We start from the raw sequence: 19,517 nt of genomic DNA, 5'->3' as shown, positions 1-19,517 counted from the left end.
TTTAGAAAATACCTTAAACAATGGGCTGTAAGGGAAAGATAACAACAATCCCTTGGTTTTTTTTTAAATTAGAAAATCTCACATAAAATTTTTTTTTAAGCTCAACTGATACCAGAATCTTTAATAATAGAGGCAAATGTAACCAATGTGAGGAAAAAAGTACACAATTTAATATAATATATTTTTTTCAGTTTTGTTATTCATATTTGTCCATTTCAGAATATTCACCCTTTCACAAAGATATGATACCCTGGCATTTTCGAAAAACCTTGCTTGAAGTAGTGCCTACATCTGTATTTTATTCAGAATCCTCTCAAAAGGACGTGTAACGTCAAAGACCCACAGTATTAAGCTGGCATATCTGGGTAGTTGCGTACTTGTATGGAATACTTCCAGTAAAAATATAAACTTAAATTATTGACAGATGGTCATTATCAATTGAATTGAGTAATGTACCAATAAGCTTCTTGGTGTTATGAACATTTAATGAAACAGGGTACACTGGAACAACGATTTATCTCTTCCGTGGACTATACTGGATCTCATTACTAACTTGAAGTGGATTCCATTACGTACAAGTAAGCCTTGAATGGATAACGTAGCTAGTGCATAGTATGTCCATGGAAGCATCATCTGTAAGAACGTTTATGTTATAAAAGCCTCACAGGCCCTTTTGTTTGCATCGTTGAGCATGCAGTATGGTATTTTCAGAGGAAGACCTTTGTCGAGCTTCCCAGAGATAATGTATTTTCCGTAATTGATACCATTTCTACTTCCCTTTGATCGGTGTTAACATTTATATAAGATGGCAGAGTCCAGAATCTGATTCAACAGGGAACAATAGTTGTGTTAAGTTGTTTGAAGTTGTTGGGTTATTGCGGTATCTTTGTACAAGCCTTAAAATGCATTGTTTTAAATGCTGTTGGTAAGAACTTATGTCTCGGAATCGGGAACTTCTTGTTGTTTAAAGCTTGCTTTTTTCCGCATTATTGTAGCAATTAAATGGAATAAAAAGTGTGGTTTATGTTTTGAAACACAAAAGGCAATGTCCTTTAGGTATAGTTTTCAGTTTTAGATTTTTTTTATGAGGATGAGGAGACAGAAAAGAAAATCAGACACATTTATATGATATTATCTTGTTGAAAACGAGTTATATAAGTTTCCCAGGTCTGCTAAATTAACTAACATTTATTTACATATTACAGTTTTACATTATCCCATTACATAATTTCAACTATAAAACAGTAAAACTAAAGTAATGGTCTTTGAAGGTAAGCAACCAGTCAGGTCAAAAATAATTATAAATAAAGAACCAATAGAACAAGTTTCTCATTTTAATTATCTTGGGTGTGATGTATCATATATGACAGGAAGAATGATCTTACAAATAAACTATAAATTGAAGAGTCCACTGCAAGAATGATGGATGTCACTTTCTTGTCGAAAATGAACCAAGACTGTCAGTGCATAGCTTAAGACATATAGCATGTACATACAGAGTTATATGGCATTAACACTGATAGTCATTGTCCAATAACGATCGGAAAATCACAGTTAAGCTTTGAGCGCTAAGCATTTCAAACTTTCAATTGCTTCTCCTGCAAAATGTATTCCAAATGACATCCGTCATTCTTGCAGTGGACTCTTCAATTTCAACATATGTGTAATACAATACATAGAACCCTGAGAAACAAAACCCAAATAAACTGTATAAATTTCAACATATGTGTAATACAATACATAGAACTCTGAGAAACAATACCCTAATCGCCACACAGCTCAAGTTTTATAAAGTGATGGATGTCCCAATGCTACTGTATGGTTCAGAGAATTGGGCATTGATCTGACAGAAGGAAAATTGAAACAAGTGAAATGAAGTTTTTAAGAAGAGTTGCTGATCTCACTTTACTTGTTCAAGTGAACAATAATGAAACTAGAAATAGGCTAAATATATTTAACATAAATGAAAAAATTATTTTAAATAAAAGCTGGTATGATCACATAATGCAAATGGATTCTAATAGAATAAGTAAAAAGATTCTACATTATAAACCAAAAGGTCATAGAGATATTGGTCATCCTAGAACCAGATGGAGAGATTCTCTCTGAACTGGAACAGGCCTTCGGGCCTACAATGTAGAAGATGGTATTTTTAACTGCATCTCCATATAATTACTCTAAGTGCTCAGGAATTTTCCCCACCACTCCAACAACCTTTCAAAAGTTGCTGCAAAAAGTAGGCAAGAAATTCCTGTCTCTTTCGATTGTTTTGTTGATACAAAAATGGTGGTCTCTGAAGTCCTTTAATTTGGGAAAAAGATTAAGTCAAATTGGACTTGCACAGTGGATGTTTCCAGCGAAAATCTTCAATCTTTGCAAGTGAACTGATATTTTTCCGTTTACTTCAATGACACTAGTGGGAATTTCATTTCCTGATGCACATACCTATGGATATGATTTTGTGGTGATCATTTACCTTTATTTTTGTGCTTGTTTTATCATTATTTCGGTGAATATTTCGTGGAAATATGAAAGTTTGTGTTAATATTTCCTGATATCAGTCAGGCTATGGTATACGAAATTAATATTATGTACAGAGCGTTCGCCTACGGATGAGGCCAGGAAAGCGGCATGTACTGATACGCCGCTTTGTGCTCGCAGTTGTTGAGACACGCTCGACAATCAAGGACATCAAGGTCGACAAGTTATCAGTTGTGAGCTAGATGTTGTAGTATTTAACACATACAGTGCAGTTTCTTGACACAGTTGCATAAATATTCAGCGTGTGTGTAAAATTTGTTAACAATGCAAAATGCAGAATTCACGCTTGAACAGAGAGCTTTTATGTATGATGCATATGTGAAAACATAGTCATGTAGAGAGGTGTGTAGGCAATTTGAAGTGAAATATCTGGGTGCTCCAATTCAGGGTAGAGAAACTGTTAGACGTCTTCTTAACAAATGAAGGACAACAGGGTCGATAAATGCTACAATTCCTAAGCGAAAACAAAGAGTATTGACAGGAGAAAAAATTGATGAAATCAGTGCATCATTTACACGCTCTGCTAATAAATCTCTAAGACGTGTTTCACAGGAAGTTAGTGTTTCAAAAACATCAGTCTTTACTGCTGCTAAACTTTTAAAATTAAAACTCTACAGAGTATAGTATAGAAAGCGGAAGCTTACGGATAGACACCGCAGGCAGGCCGCTTTCCTGGCCCCACCCGTAGGCGAACACTCTGTACAATGACATGTAAAATCTGAAGTCTGAGTAGTGTAATGCATAACTAGTCAACGATGTGTGCGATGGAGGGAGAAAGGAACTACCTAGTTGCTTCAGGAGTGATGCCTTGTAGGTGTCACTTGTGGGGTTCAGACTTGTCTTTGGGCAGTTAACTAAATAACAACATGCAGAAATATTGTTAATTTTAATTGCTACAAATTTCCTGATACTTTAAATATTATGAACATTAAATTACATAAATAAAATGTTTCTTCAAAAATAAGCCTACTCTGTCAGTCATTGGTTAACATCAGTTTACACATATTTATAAAAAGTACTCTGACCAATCCACAAACCTGGTTAAGTTCAGTGTGATCCCAAGTAGCAAATCTTACACTGGTTTAACTATTCTGCTCTTGAATATAAAGATTGAGAATAGTTTTCACACTGAACATGACAAACTAACTCATTGATTAAATAAAATACCTATACATGTCGAAAAATCCTCTCTCACTATGAATGTTTGAGACAGGAAACCATAGCATCCAAAGACATGTTGATTCAAAGAGGTTGTAAATTAGAACAAACTAATGCAAATTCCTCGGTCTCTGCAAAGAAATTGTAGGATCATTGTTTACAGCTGACGTAAAGCTTCAGAAGACAGCCAAATTCAATTTTTTTGTAATTTTCATCTTACGATGTTTGGGTGACGTATATATGTCCGTTGATGTGACATATTAATGAATTAAATAGTATTATAGTCACAATCATGCCATGGTATGAAAGAAAAATTTCACAACCTCAAGCGGGAATCGAACCTGCGACTTCCTGGTCTCCAGTCAGGCGCTCTACCACTGAGCTATCGAGTTCGTCTCACACCAAAGGCTCGGAATTATACTGGCGACTCTGTTATAGAGTACTGTCCATAGCGTCTGATCTTAGTCAGCACTGCTTATGGCTGAAAAGAAACTTTACAAATGTAATTTTCATCTTACGATGTTTGGGTGACGTATATACGTCCGTTGATGTGACATATTAATGAATTAAATACTATTATAGTCACAATCATGCCATTTTTACGTCACCCAAACATCGTAAGATGAAAATTACATTTGTAAAGTTTCTTTCCAGCCATAAGTAGTGCTGACTAAATCAGACGCTATGGACAGTATTCTATAACAGAGTCGCCAGTATGAAAGGATAATTCCGAGTCTTTGGCGTGAGACGAACTCGATACCTCAGTGGTAGAGCGCCTGACTGGAGACCAGGAAGTTGCAGGTTCGATTCCTGCTCGAGGTTGTGAAATTTTTCTTTCATACCATGGCATGATTGTGACTGTAATAGTATTTAATTCATCAATTTTTTTTGTTTTATTTGAAATTATCATCTGCTTGATTTCGCGAGAATTTTGTAGAGGAAAACATGTTTTCAAGTATTAATTTTGTGATTATGAAGTAATTTCGTTAAAATCATTAGATTTCGCGACATTTTTCAGTTTTAGTCATTCGTTTTCTAGATTATCTTCGTGAGATTTGTGGTTTTTTGCGAATGCAGTCAAGTTTTCAACATTTTGCGTATTTCGTTAATGCAAAAAAAAAAAAAACCCTATGCACATCTTCCATGCTGTCAACAAGTAATGATGCAAGCTTGCTTCACCGTGCATTCTCTTTCAGACATACTGTGCATACATGAGTTTCAGACCAGACCACTGATAAATGACATCTGTAAAGGAAATTACGAAGTAACTCATAATATAAAATTTGAAACTGTAGGTAAATTTATCTAGAATTAACAGTCCTGGGGAACTTATTATTGCTTGTCCCTTGTATGTGCAGACAGACCTCAGATAGTAATGTAAATATACCTGTGGAGAGGTCAATTTAACCTCAAACAAAAAATACCTTATTATCAAGATTTCTCTTTGTGAAAAATAAAATGTTTAGATATTGTCTTCACTTCAAAATTTAGTAGCCTCATTAACAATACTTGTATCACAGAGTTCTTTAGTACATATTCTAACTCAAGTTTTGTTACTATATGACTCTTGTCCGAGTTTTTTGTGCCATAATATATATTGCAAACTATTTACTGTAAAATATTATGGATAATTGTACGAAGAGAGGAGGTTCATTTCCGAGATAGGTACAGTACAAGGGCTACTCTTCATGCTAACCAGAGTAATTCAAGCAACATACAGTACTGCTGGAAGAATTAATATAGTTCCACATTTTTACTTATAAATATATAGATTTTTATACAGAGTGATTCACTTAAATGTTTCGTCGATCTGTTATATGAATTATTCAAAATCCAGAATACTTTTGAAATTACTGAAACTTTGTCAACAAAATAAGCTTTACTTAAAAAATTAGTGTTATTAATTGATGAACTAGTGGACTTACGCATGTTAAATATGTAATATTTGTCCGGCTTACAGCTGTTTCAGTGCTTCACGCACCATCATCAGAGCCTACTAGATCACGGCGTCATCTCGAACTTCTCTGCCTATTAGGAGGGTGTGTTTTATTGTTGGAAGGTGTTGAAGTGTGGAGTCGAATAGTGTGTTTATACTGAAATTGATCTGTGCGTTGAGGATTTGATCGGGGTGTGTTTTAGTGTGTTTGTATATAGCTATAACCAGAGGACACAATACATCTACATACGCCGATCACATAACCAATGCTAACCATACATACAATAACATAAATACGGACATGAAAATCCTACACACACAAAACCCTAGAACCAAAAACTCAACACACTAGAACAATACAAAATATACAAACACACTAAAACACACCCCGATCAAATCCTCAACACACAGATCAATTTCAGTACACACACACTATTCGACTCCACACTTCAACACCTTCCAAAAATAAAACACACCCTCCTAACAGGCAGAGAAGTTCGAGATGATGCCGCGATCTAGTAGGCTCTGATGATGGTGCATGAAGCACTGAAACATCTGTAAGCCGGACAAATATTACATATTTAACACAAGTAAGTCCACTAGTTCATCAATTAATTATATTCAAGTGTTAAAAGTGGTGTACGCAAGATTCAAAATAAATTAGTTATTAACATTTTCTGTTCCAGACCCTATAGAGTTATGGTTTTTTGTATGGACACCCGTCCTATAAAATAGTGAATTCTGGATTTTGACGTCTTCATTACTACTTGATTCAAAATCTTCGTCCTTTGTCTGTAGTAGACAGCGATACTTCTATGATATTCATAATTTAATTTTACTAAGTGTTATTTAAGAGCTTTACAGTTTTATGTTCTTGATTGAATGAAAATGATGCCATAATGTCATGGTCCATAGTCCTTTAATTTAATCACTTGTTTCCAGAATCTTATGTATGTAGCATACATTCTAGTAAGCTATGGTTAATTCACATATTAGAGACTCCAGTAGCTTAATTCAGAAGAGACTCATCTGAATGTTCAGAATTTCCATCGTGAATAGTCTGAATCAGTGATGTCAACTCGATTCTTGAAAACCTGCTATAAAATAATGCAAAATTCGCTGAATTTATATAATATCCTTATAATAAGAGATTGTTTTACCACTGTGAGAGTTATAAAAACCGCTAAATCTCTATATCAACAATACAAATTTGATCCAGTTTGTCTGTAAAACTAACACAGAAATACAATAGTAGCAATACCGCTGAATTTGCTACATTTCTGAATAGTTTTGATTTGTTTCATTTCGAAATAAATGTTGCCACAGCAACTGAAATGAAACAGTTGAAAACAGAGAGATTGCAGTGTTGATCCCTATTGTTTTGGGACAAAGTGGTGTTACTTTTTTTTTTTTTTTTTTTTTTTTTTTTAATAAAGTTTTAGGGATTTAAAATTATTTTGAATTTTGAATTACTATATTTTTTCGGTAGACTAATTTAAGATAGTGTTTTATGTTTATGAAGAAACGCAAAATTATGTCCTGTAATGTTTGAACAACTGAGCAGATATTATAAAAGGGAAAAGTTTTATTTCTTTCTGAATGTAATACACATTTTTTTAGGCAATACTAAAAATACAGGGTGATTAGAAAGTCACGCAACTCACGGAGGTAGTACATACGATTTTGAAAATGGTGCACCCTTTTGATCATGTTTCCAAACACGCTCTGAAGCATTACGCATGAAATATTATCCACAGTTCTTTGAATGGCGATCTGCACTTCATCCAATGTTTGTGGATGAGTTATGTATGCTGCTGACTTCAGGTATCCCCAGAGGAAGAAGTCAGGTGGTGTGAGGTCGGGAGATCGGGGTGGCCACAGTGGCGTGGTAATGATGCACCCTGGTAACACCGATTTCAGAAATGCCAAGGTCACACGAGTAGTATAAGTGGTTGCACTGTCCTGTTGAAACAACCATGTCTTTTCCTTGTCCTCATCTGTCAGAGAATCAAAGAATGGTCTGACCAACAGAGGATAACGTTCACTATTGATTGTCGTGTGTAAGAAGCAAATAAAAATTCTCTTTTGAGACATGGCACACCATATGCCGAGCTTTTGAGTGTGAAGAGGCAACTGATGCAGTCTATGCAGATTGTCAGTCAACCTTAAACACGAGTTTTGCGCATTACTGTACCCGTCCAGGTGAAACCAAATCTAGTTAAATGATCTTTTCTTATTACAGTAGCACTTTTTAAACATAAGCAGTGCAATGAGCATATATGAAGGGTTCAGAACCATAGTGGGCCAAGCACCATTTACTAAAGCCGTAGAAAACAAGGGTTAAAATGAAGTTGTTACCATAATTTAATAGAAACATATAGCAAGTAAAATAAAGTATACACATTAAAACTAAATATGTCAATCTTCATTAAACTATGGTATTCACTTAACTTTAACTCTTGCTTTCTCCGTTTTTAATAAATGGCGCTTGGCCCACTGTGGCTCTGAACCCTTCATATGTTCATTTTCATTTAATTTCATTTATTGTACTCCATTACATTAACATTGAAGATTTAAGATGTGGAACAAATCAAGAGTTGCACAATTTCTTGGCAACATTAGATGAGGCTGAAGATTCGCCGTAGATTACCAGACATTTGCCTTATAATTGGGGAAAACCTCCGTAAAAATCCAACCAGTAAACAATCAAAGTGGGAATTTAACCCAAGCCCAAGCGCAGATCTGGATCAACAGACAAGTGAATCTGCCAACTGGCCAACTGAGTTATGTTGGTGGCTCTACAAGAATATACAGTACATAGCAAGCAGTTGAACTATACAAAAGAATATACAATACATAGCAAGCATTTGAACTGTACAAAAGTATATACAATACATAGCAAGCAGTTGAACTATACAAAAGAATATACAATACATAGCAAGCAGTTGAACTGTACAAAAGTATATACAATACATAGGAAGCAGTTGAACTATACAAAAGAATATACAATACATAGTAAGCAGTTGAACTGTACAAAAGTATATACAATACATAGGAAGCAGTTGAACTATACAAAAGAATATACAATACATAGCAAGCATTTGAACTGTACAAAAGTATATACAATACATAGGAAGCAGTTGAACTATACAAAAGTATATAAAATATACAGCAAGCAGTTGAACTATACAAAAGAATATACAATACATAGCAAACAATTTAGGCTATACAAAAGTATATACAATACACAGCAAGGAGATTAATATACAACATCACCAGTATTATCTGGAAGTGAATGGTTAAAAAATTGAGGCACACTGTAATATTCCTTTCTCTCAGTTCTTAATTTCGTCCTGAAAAACATGTATATATTTATTTTTAAATATCTTCTCAGTTTTTCAAGTGTTCATAGGTGTAATATTGAATGCTCTTTCAATTGCTCAGATATTTATAAAACACTACCTTAAAATTAGTTCAGTAGTTTCAAACTTCTTAGTGAGAATGAGTTGGCTGTGCTGTAATCAAGAGTAATTGTTTCTTTACAAGTTTATTATGGTGTCTGGACTGAAAATGTCTATTTCCCTTCTTAAAGACTAAAGTAAAAGCTGTGGTTAGATTTAAGAGTGTCCATGTCCTTACAAAATAGGTAAAACGCTATTATTTCCTTACCATTAATCGTGTCCTAGCTTTTATGAATGGAAATAATACTCTATAATAAACACTTTTTTCTACAATAGTGTCTGAAGTGCAATTTCACGCACTGTTAGCAGTGTGTGAAGTGAGCCTCTTCAACACCAGTGCGTAAAGTGAGCATAGTGTGCGTGAAGTAATAATTGAGGACTGTTTTTGCAAAACTTGCTAACTGCAAAATTTGCAAAATTGAGATTTTGATGGATTTGTTAACATAAGGGAGGCCTCTACATGATGTTCAAAGCGTCTTAATAAAATTGGGTTATTTCTCTTCATTGTAGTGTGTCAAAGTGTGATCGTTTTTTTCAAAACTTGCTTTCTGCTGTAAGTGAGAGATACAGCAAAACTTGCTTACTATAGTGTTTTGTCTCTCCTGTAAAATTTAGTTTTTTCAGTTAGCAAGTTTTGCAAAAACGGTCCTCAATTTGAGGCTATCGAAGAAAAAAAAACATTTTATGGTACACTTTCGTGAAGTTGTATTTTGACAATTGTGTATTTGAGAAATTCGGCAAACCCTGTTTCTCAAACCTACATTCCTGTCAAAATACTACCCACTTCACGAACTTGTATCATAAATTACTATTTCCTCAGTTGTGAGAACCATTTTAGCAAATTTTGACTATATTATGTATCAACAATATAACAGTGAGTTCAGATAAACAGACTTCACCATGGATACGATACGTACATGAGCAATATCAGTGCGAGAACTTCAGTATTGTTTGTTTTGGTGCATACCGTATAAAGTAATCCCTCCATGCTGTTTTATTGTACAGATTGATATAATGCGCAAGTTACTCATTTTTAATATCACTGAAATATAATTCTTGATAACATTTGAGAGGTGATCAAGTTTATTTCATTTTATGGCACAGTCACAGTGAAATAAAACAGTTTTCATACTTTTTTTCCTAAACAGTTATTAATATTGACATGGACACTGCTGAATATAAGCTGTGCAGATATGACATATATATATATATATATATATTATATAGGAGTCGTTACAACATTAAGTGGATCATTCTGTATTTTGGTTGCAAGGTCTAAAACATAATATACAGTGTTATTATAAATGATCTTTCCAATTACAAACTTGAATAACTATCGTTAGGAGACAATTAGAAACATGATATTGGTATCAATGGAAAGAGAAACTCAAATATTTTTTGTTATCCATTCGGTTAAATCACATGTGCTACTCTTAAATCAGCAAACATTAGAAAAGACGAAATTGGTATCAACAGAAACTCCAACAATTTTTTAATTTTTTCACTGAAAAACGTGAAACAGAAAGAGAAACATTTGGTTCACAACTGTAAGTCACATGTGCTCAGTGTGAGCTCCTTGTGTCACACGACACATATCAAGTCTGTAGTCAATTTCCTGCCATACTCGTTGTAGCATTGGACCATCCACCAGTGCAATGGCCTCTGTGATGCGGACACAAAGATCCTCAATGCTGGCTGATACACTTGTTATTTTATAAAACCCCACAGAAAAAAATCACAAGGAGTGAGGTCGGGGGAACGTGGAGGCCAGTACACTAAACTCCAATGATTCGATGAAACCTTAAGTTTCCATTCTGAGTTGCGTCTCCTCACAGAAAGACTGTCGCTTGGCTTTGTTGTCTGGTTTCAGAGCCTGCAACAATTGCAGACGGTATGGATGGAACTTCAAACGTTTCCATAAAATCTTCCACACAGTTTGTTGAGGGATGTTTAATTCTCTACTGGCTTTTACGGTGGATTTCTGTGGACTTCGTGTGAAACTCTTTCACATGCTCCACATTTGCCTCACTTACTGATGGACGACCGGTTGACTTCCGCTTACAGATGCATCCCCTCGTTTTGAAGTCATCGTACCACTTACGGATACTGGGCCCACTGGGTGGATCAACACCAAATCTTCTTTTAAAATTGCGTTGTACAGTGACAACAGACTGGGATATGTGAAAACCTAGCACACAAAATGCCCTCCTGTCTTCGTTTGCAGCCATTTTTCTGTTATATGGTCTCCTAGCAACGAAATTAATAAATATGCGACAGGTTCACCAACATAACAAAAAATATTTGAGTTTCTCTTTCCATTGATACCAATATCATGTTTCTAAGTGTCTCCTAACGGTAGTTATTCAAGTTTGTAATCGGAGTAACACTGTAGTTATTCCAAAAGTGCTAGTGCCTGCACTTACCCTTATGGAAAGGAATAGCAGCATCAGGGCCCAAAAACAAACCAAAGAGTCAGCAGTACAATGAACAAGAAAAGACTGAGTATGATTTGAAATCAAAATTGTGCAATTATTATAATCAGAGTGATGTTACAATTATGACATTACAAATCATGCTGCTTAAGGATAGAAATTTAGTAATAAATCATAGAGAAGATAAAAAAAAAACCTAATTGGGTATGGATTACAAAAATTTTGAGCTAAGCTAACAATTTTATTGCGATATTAACTACATATGTTTGGTTCTGCCATACAGAGCACATGTACTTGGTGCAAGAACATTGAATCAGGGCCTGGATAAGGTGAAGAAGGCCAAGACATTCTGTAAATAGACGTTCATGCAAGTGTCTGATTGCATCCAGATTTGGTATTCTCAAAAACAAAGTTGTTTTGTATGTGAGCTTGAAGAATGGAACTGCCTCGAGTTTTCACCTCAATGCTTGTCAATACTCCATGTTACTTTGTTAAACAGTCCTGACTGTTGCCAAATATTGCTTAATGTGTGTGGGCAGTATGATGGTCATACAGAAGAATACATCAGTGCCTGTGGAAATGAAATGTGCCACACCTCTTCATACTTGCGTTATTTTGTTGTCTCATAGAGGTCAGAGTTCATTTAATCTTTGTATCTACTTGTGTGTGCGTGCGTGTTTGTACACGGCTGTTTTATTTGTGATATGGAGAATCATGTTCCTACGGATTGTATGCGAGTTATGTATAAAGGATTCACTGAGGCATCTATTTTGCAGGTTTGTAATCTTTGTTCTTATCTGTATTGAGGAATGAAATTACATAAATTGTATCACTTGTTTTGATGTTTCTTAAATATGATCACATTATGAAGTACGTCAGTTCAAAAAATGTGAATATTTAAAAATGTTTTTCTATAATTTAGGAAGCGAGTACAGAAGGATGTGTATATATATTTCAACTCCATTACAAGTAGAATTCTTTGATAATTGATATGAATATTAAAGTCTTCATGTTTGTTATTAGACACTGAATACTTTTTTCCCTGATCCTTCAGCATTGTTAAAACGAAATCACATTGAACTTGTATCAAAACTAAAGTGAGATGGGAACACCTTTAGAGTTCATTATATCCTTTGCAAAGAGCCATTTATGTGTACTTACAATGCACGGAATGAGTAATGTTGGACATTCTATCACTTGATCTGATGTTTCATAAATATGATCACATTATAAAGTATTTCAGTTAACCCCTTAAGTACTATGGACAGTTATTGTCACGCAACTACTATGGAGGGGTCTATGAGACCTCTGTTTATTTTGTATATTTGAGGGGCTCACAACCAGAGTGGATCAAGTCCACCAGTAATCAGTTTGTGGATTAATACAATCTCAGATGAAGAAAACTTATATTTATTCATTGCCATAATAAAGTCCATTTATACAAATCTGGCTTTCAGGTAGTAGCTCCCTGTAAAGCAGGTTTGAATAATTTCAAGGAAAACTTGTTCCGGGGCCGGGTATCGATTCCGGGATCCTTCGCTTAGCGTGCGGACACTCTTCCGACTGAGCTACCCCAGGAACTATATACGACACAGTCACAATTTTTCCTTTGTATCCACATGACTCAAATGAGCTGACAAGACGCCAGAACTCAACTACGAGTGCACACAAATACTTGTGTGACTTAAATTGTGCCTTTCTATTAACGTACCTCCAGTAACGAATGTACTATACAAATCTGGCTTTCAGGTAGTAGCTCCCTGTAAAGCAGATTTGAATAATTTCAAGGAAAAAAAAATTGTTCTGGGGCCGCAATTTAAGTCACACAGTATTTGTGTGCACTCATAGTTGAGTTCTGGCGTCTTGTCAGCTCATTTGAGTCGTGTGGATACAAAGGAAAATTGTGACGGTGTCGTGTATAGTTCCTGGGGTAGCTCAGTCGGAAGAGCATTCGCGCACTAAGCGAAGGGTCCCAGGATCGATACCCGGCCCCGGAACAATTTTTCCTTGAAATTGTTACTCCACAGAGGGCAGCATTTCCTATGGAAGGTGAAGGTTGCTAAGCATGAACCAGGAACTTTAAGACTCAGTTTCTCAAAATTATTCCAGAAGGACTTGGTCCAGTCAGGTTGTGAACCCCTCATTTATAAAATAAGAATTTATTATGTATATCTGCAGCATACTGACCATTGATACATGACTCCAGAATATTATAATACTGTATGTAAATATAAGTCGTTTGGAAATTTTTAATAGTCTAAAACAATTACAGACAATGAAAATAACAAAAAAATGCAGTAAAGATTTGCTGCTTTTCCCAACATTTTCATTTTTAAGTTTATTAAACGATTGTCATGATTTTGTATTGTCAAAATAATAAGAATTCAGAATATAATGCTAATATTTACTGCACTTCAACATGTCAGTGAAATATTTTGTCGAGTTATTGTTCAGTTTCCTGGAACAGGCAATGTTTACTGTATGAAAAACATACTTTTCACACTCCAGGTTTTTTTTTTTTTTTTTTACTACAAAGCACAACACTGTTTATAACACTGCATTCCATCATGGACCACTCAATTTTCGTGCAAACACCTCGCACAAATTTTCCTGGAGTACTCCAAGCAAATAGGAACTCCATATCGAGAGCATGAGTATTTGTTTTTTCTCTTCAGACATGGAGACCCAGTGGCGGCTCGTGAACTTGTGGATTGGGGGCGCTGCAGTAGATTTTGGTATATACAAATTTCACTTCAATCTTCTCCGCAAGGGAAAGTTGAGAAAAATTAATATTCTGTAATTCACACACACTAATGCTTGCACATTTGCACTGGTTAAGTTACAGTACTAAGATGTCACACCAAAGCAACACTCGGATATACTGAACAGTCAACAATTTTCTAAAACTGGAAAGAGGTCTTTTTCGTATTTTACATGCTATATCAAAAGGATTCTACTCGCACAAACATTTTGAGTTAAAGAGGCTGGATATATAATAATAAGGCAAAAGAGGATATTAATTTTGTTGTATTAACTCGATAAGATTCTACAACAATAAGTATGTGAAGAGAAAATAAACATTTTGTCATTAAGTTTCAAGGGAATAGAGAATCCATATGACGCAGCATTAAAATAGTTGTGTGGGAGGAGAGGAAAGATCTTCCCTTGTGGCCTGGCTCTGCAAGCCACTGCAGCGAAATATGGGTTTTAACAGCTGCAGTTTCCCTCTGCTTCCCTTCACCTCTCTACCCCCTGACCATGCAAGACACACTATCTATGAGCTGACCACCCTGCAGATCCCAGGACGACTTTGAATGCAGTGTCAATTCCAATACAGTCGATGCGCAAAAATATTATGCATAAGATAATAGTACATATTCCCGGCCAGATGAAATATAAAGCGGTTTACTTAAGAAAAGCTATAAAAAATTATTCTACAAATTAAAATTAAAATTATTTTTATTTTCTTGACAAAGCAGGGAGTGCTGCAGCTCCGCAGCTCTTATGGGCGAGCCGCCCCTGTGGAAACCACATTACCTAGAAGGTCTTGCTTTTCCATCTTGTTTGCCTGTAGAGATGATAGTTATACCACGCAACAATCTGAAAAATTAGAAGAAATAACGAAAACATGCATGTGAAATACACGCACACAACTACTGTAGTACATCTGTGAGACCGCTTCAAACAAACAGAACTGAATATTGCTTGAGAAAAAATTGAGATAACGCACGTCACTTTCTTGTGATGTAGGACTCATCCAAATTGAAAGGTAGACAAAGCAATAGAGGAATTGGCTTGAAGATAAGGTAAATAGAGAATGGGGAAAATAGGGAGCAGTCTAACAGACTGTCCACAGTACTTAAGGGTTAAAAAAATGTGAATATTTAAACATTTTTTCTATAATTTAGGAAGCGAGTATGAAAGGATTTATATTTTAACTCCATTACTAGTAAAATTCATTGGTAACTGATAAGAATATTAGTCTTCATGTTTATTATTAGACACTGAATATATTTTTTTTTCCTAATCCTTCAGCATTGTTAAAAGGAAGTCACGTTGAACTTGTACCAAAACTAAAGTGAGATGGGAACACCTTTAAAGTTCAATATATCCTTTGCAAAGAGCCATTTATGTGTACTTACAATGCATGGAATGAGTAATGTTGGATATTCTGCTGAGATGGAAGTGTACAAAATATTCGTGATCTTATACAGTAGCCTATAAAAGATCTGGATGAGAGTTTTCGTGCTCATTGTATATAAAATCGAGAGAATTCAGTGAAAATTAACAATATCGTATAATTACCCTAATGAATGAAAGACAGTTTTTTGTTTTTCAAAGAAATTTGTTTAAATATAATGAGAAATTTTATGTTAATATAACAGAATAAAAAAATTAATTGTTTTTTGCTGTAAAAAGTGTATACCAATACAGTAATAGAACCTCGTTAATCCGGACTAAATAGAGGTTAAGTTGTCCAAATTAACTAAGTCCAGATTAACTGAAATAACCTAAAAGAACAGAAGGAAGTACATTAAAACTCCGTTTATAGAAACAAATGAAGTCTGTTGTACATTTAAAGAGCATCAACCTAATGTACATATTAATGTAAAGCAATACAATACAGTACATACGTGATAATTACTCGTATTATGATGTGCCTGATGGACTTAAACCTGTAGGCCTATCACTCGAAATACTTACTGCAGTATTGTAGTAAAATAATTGTTTGTATTCTGTTCGGACAATTTGGAGTTCATTATTTATGAGATATAATGGTAACACATTAAAACGTTTTATATTGTTATCTCTTAATGATTAAAATACGATATACAATAGTATGTACATGTGTTATAATCAAAGAACGAGATGTTTGATACAGCAGCAGAATGGAAATTGACTGTGGTGGTGTACTTTAAAATTGTGACGAGTGAAACAATGTGCAAATGTGTTTAACCATTGCGAAGCTATATGATCAGTGCATTTTGTTGACTTCCAGTCACTTTTGAAACCTCGCATTACCTATTTTTACGGACTTTTCTTTTTCTATCTTTTATCGGGATCTGGATTAACGAGGTTTTACTGTATTTAAATCATAGTAACAGCGTCAATTCTTGTTAATAGCTCACTAAGCACTCCTCTAAAAGTCTGAAGCTAACCTAAACTATGGAAAATAATGTCATACAGCAAACAGATTTCTTTTAAATCTCAGTAACAATAGTCAGAATTGACGCCATAGCATGACAAACTTTTTAATGTGAAATGATCTACATGAAAAAATCTGAAATTGTTCAATTTTGCCATACTAGATGTGCATTGTTCGTGATACCAAATGTGGCTGGAAGAGCAGGCATAAAGAACTTCAGATCAGTTCTAAATGCTAGCCATAAAATGAAACAGGATAAAAAAATAATGATGTGAATGATTGAATTGCTAGGATAATGTGTATTTGAAATGTATGTAAATTAAACACCGACAACTATACATTACATAATGAAAATACTTGTTTTACTTAAAATGATGTAAGTGACAGTTTGTAATATAAATTATATGGAAATAGCTTACACAGAATACTCACAAAATAAAGTTTTGTTTTTGTGTTTTTATCTCTTGCATACTTTTTAAAAAAAGAAAACACTTGACTTTCCAACTCGGTCTGTTTTTTTATGTCACAGGCAAGAATTTAGTCTAGAAAGACTATTGTTGGTTGTGTGTGTGCAAATGTGATACTATTGTGAAGTTTAGTCTTAATTTGAAGACAAATGAGGTAGATTAAAAAAAGATGTTATTTAATGGCGTGAGTAGTTAAATTTCTTTTTCTTATCCCAGAATTCAGAGATTCCCCTCCTCCACCCCCACTGTTACGAACTTCACATCAGAATATATTCTTAAGGAGTTGTATACACCTTCCATCTTTAAAAATTTTTGTGTTCTATAAATTTGATTCCTCTATATCCTTAAGTCCTATTTTAATGAAATTTCATATGCTTAAGTGGGTGACAGGTGAAATTTTGGTCATTTTCAGTAAAAAACGCATTTTTGTTTTCTTGTAAAAAAAAATGAATCAGCAATCTCTTATTTATATGGGGTACGCAATATATAAATGGGCTGCACCCTTGAACTTCAATCAATCTTCTTAATGTATCCAGCTGTTTGCTGACAACATAAAGTCCCCTATAATCCACTGTAGTCTATTCATTTGTTTTTCACGAGAAATGAGGGGTATTTTGATCGGTGTTCATTATAGATGCCTGTTGCTAGTAGCCAAAGGTGGGGTGTAGTCAATATATACTGCAGGGCTGTGTCTTCTGTAACTGGTACTGATGATTTTAATTTACTTCTTTTGTGGTTTGTGGATGGACAATATAGAAGAATATATTTTTTTCATTGTTCATATTCATGGAGTCCCTCAGTGTAAAATTCTCCGGAGGTAAAATAGTCTCTCAATCGGATCTCTGGGTAGGGACTGCACTGAGAGATGTCAAGTATCGTACTGAAGTACTTATTTGGAACACCAAAAGTCACACCGTCCAGTCAATCAGAGCCAAATTTAATATTGAAAAGAACCATGTAATGAGACAAAGAGGCAAATATAATACCAAAAGGATTGAAGTATGGTGTCAGTCCAATGCAGAAGCAAAATTCGTTCTCTGTAATATAAAAAATGGGGCTAAAAAGAATAAATTCCGTGTCTCATTGGGTAGTACATTTAAAGACCAAGAATTAAAACGAAAAGGCAACATTACGGTAACGAAAAACATATAGACACTCTAAAAATTTTACAATGGAACTCTAGGTCTTTAACAAACAAAATGGATTTATTAAAGCAAGAAGTTCAGGACAAAAAGCCTTCTATAATATGCATACAAGAATCTTTTCAGATTGCTGATATTTTAAAATTTTACAAATTTGCTGACTGCACAATTTTTAATCTGTTTCGTGAAGATAGAGGGGGTGGAGGGTTGTCACCCTTGAACTTCAATTCCATGTAAATTTTACAAGCTATTTTCTCACACTTTTTTTTTCAGCACATTTCGTCAGGTTCGAAGTGTAAAGGCTCTTACAATTTTGATGATAGGAACATGAAATTATTGCTGCATGTTTTATACAATGTGGTTAACAAAATAGCACATGGGTTTTATGATTAAATGAATACTTTTTTAAATAAAAATGAAATATTTATAGTGGCAATGGAAAATTTCTATTTTTAAGTAGCCTATGCAATGGTTATAAATTTTTTTTCTCTCTTTTGTAGTAAAGATATAGGAAAACTAATGCGTGATGTGTTTCTAAATATGCCATTAGTTTTGCAAGGAAAAAAAAATTTAAGTTTACTGAAAAACTGAGCTACACATTTCAAGCTGCATATGTGTGGCCTTTGGGTTTGAACAAGGCACCATTTATAACTTGGAGTACATATCCCGCTGCTTGGATAGAGAGAAATTTTTAAATTAGATAATAAATCAGGCAAAACAGGAAAAATGTTAATATACACATTTAAATATGCAGAATAATAGTACATTATGCAGCGAGCGTATAATGGTAGTAATTAAGACGCAAGTATGTTTGTTTTTGAAACGAGTGCAAGCGAGTTTCATAATTTTCAAACGAGCGTCTTAATTACCTTTATAGGCAAGTTTCATATGACTTTTTATGCTCGACCATATTTCTAACTTAAAATTATTTAAAATTAGGTCTTCTTATGGTTATGTGTGAACTGACCTGAATTGTGAGATGTGCGCAGACGCGAAAGTATTGATTTTTTCCGAGGCCGAATGTCATTGACCTTGGCAGAGAATAAGATGAAGATTACTCCGATATAACCTGGAAATTGATTTAGAATTGAAAAACGAGATGACAAATTGAATTTATTTGAATATTATTTACAATTAACGCTAATTATTATAGTAACAGAATATAACCTTCTGCGACAGTATTGGATTTCCAGCCTCCGTGACTTTTCGCTAATTGTCTTAAAATTGCATATCC

The 19,517-nt window shown here is 34.5% G+C and overlaps 1 protein-coding gene across 1 annotated transcript in view; it reads left to right on the top strand.

Annotated features, from left to right (window-relative positions):
- LOC138713201 (DDB1- and CUL4-associated factor 11) overlaps positions 1 to 11,950 on the top strand; it is an 83,997-nt gene extending 72,047 nt beyond the window's left edge. Inside the window, exon 12 of the mRNA XM_069845101.1 lies at positions 11,812 to 11,950. The gene's annotated coding sequence lies outside the window, so the exon portion shown is untranslated. The remainder of the gene's footprint in view (positions 1 to 11,811) is intronic.
- The last annotated feature ends 7,567 nt before the right edge of the window (positions 11,951 to 19,517 follow it).

The sequence above is a fragment of the Periplaneta americana genome, chromosome 14 (genome assembly GCF_040183065.1).
Source record: "Periplaneta americana isolate PAMFEO1 chromosome 14, P.americana_PAMFEO1_priV1, whole genome shotgun sequence".
Lineage (NCBI taxonomy): Eukaryota > Metazoa > Arthropoda > Insecta > Blattodea > Blattidae > Periplaneta > Periplaneta americana.
This window is presented reverse-complemented; position numbering and strand designations above follow the sequence as displayed.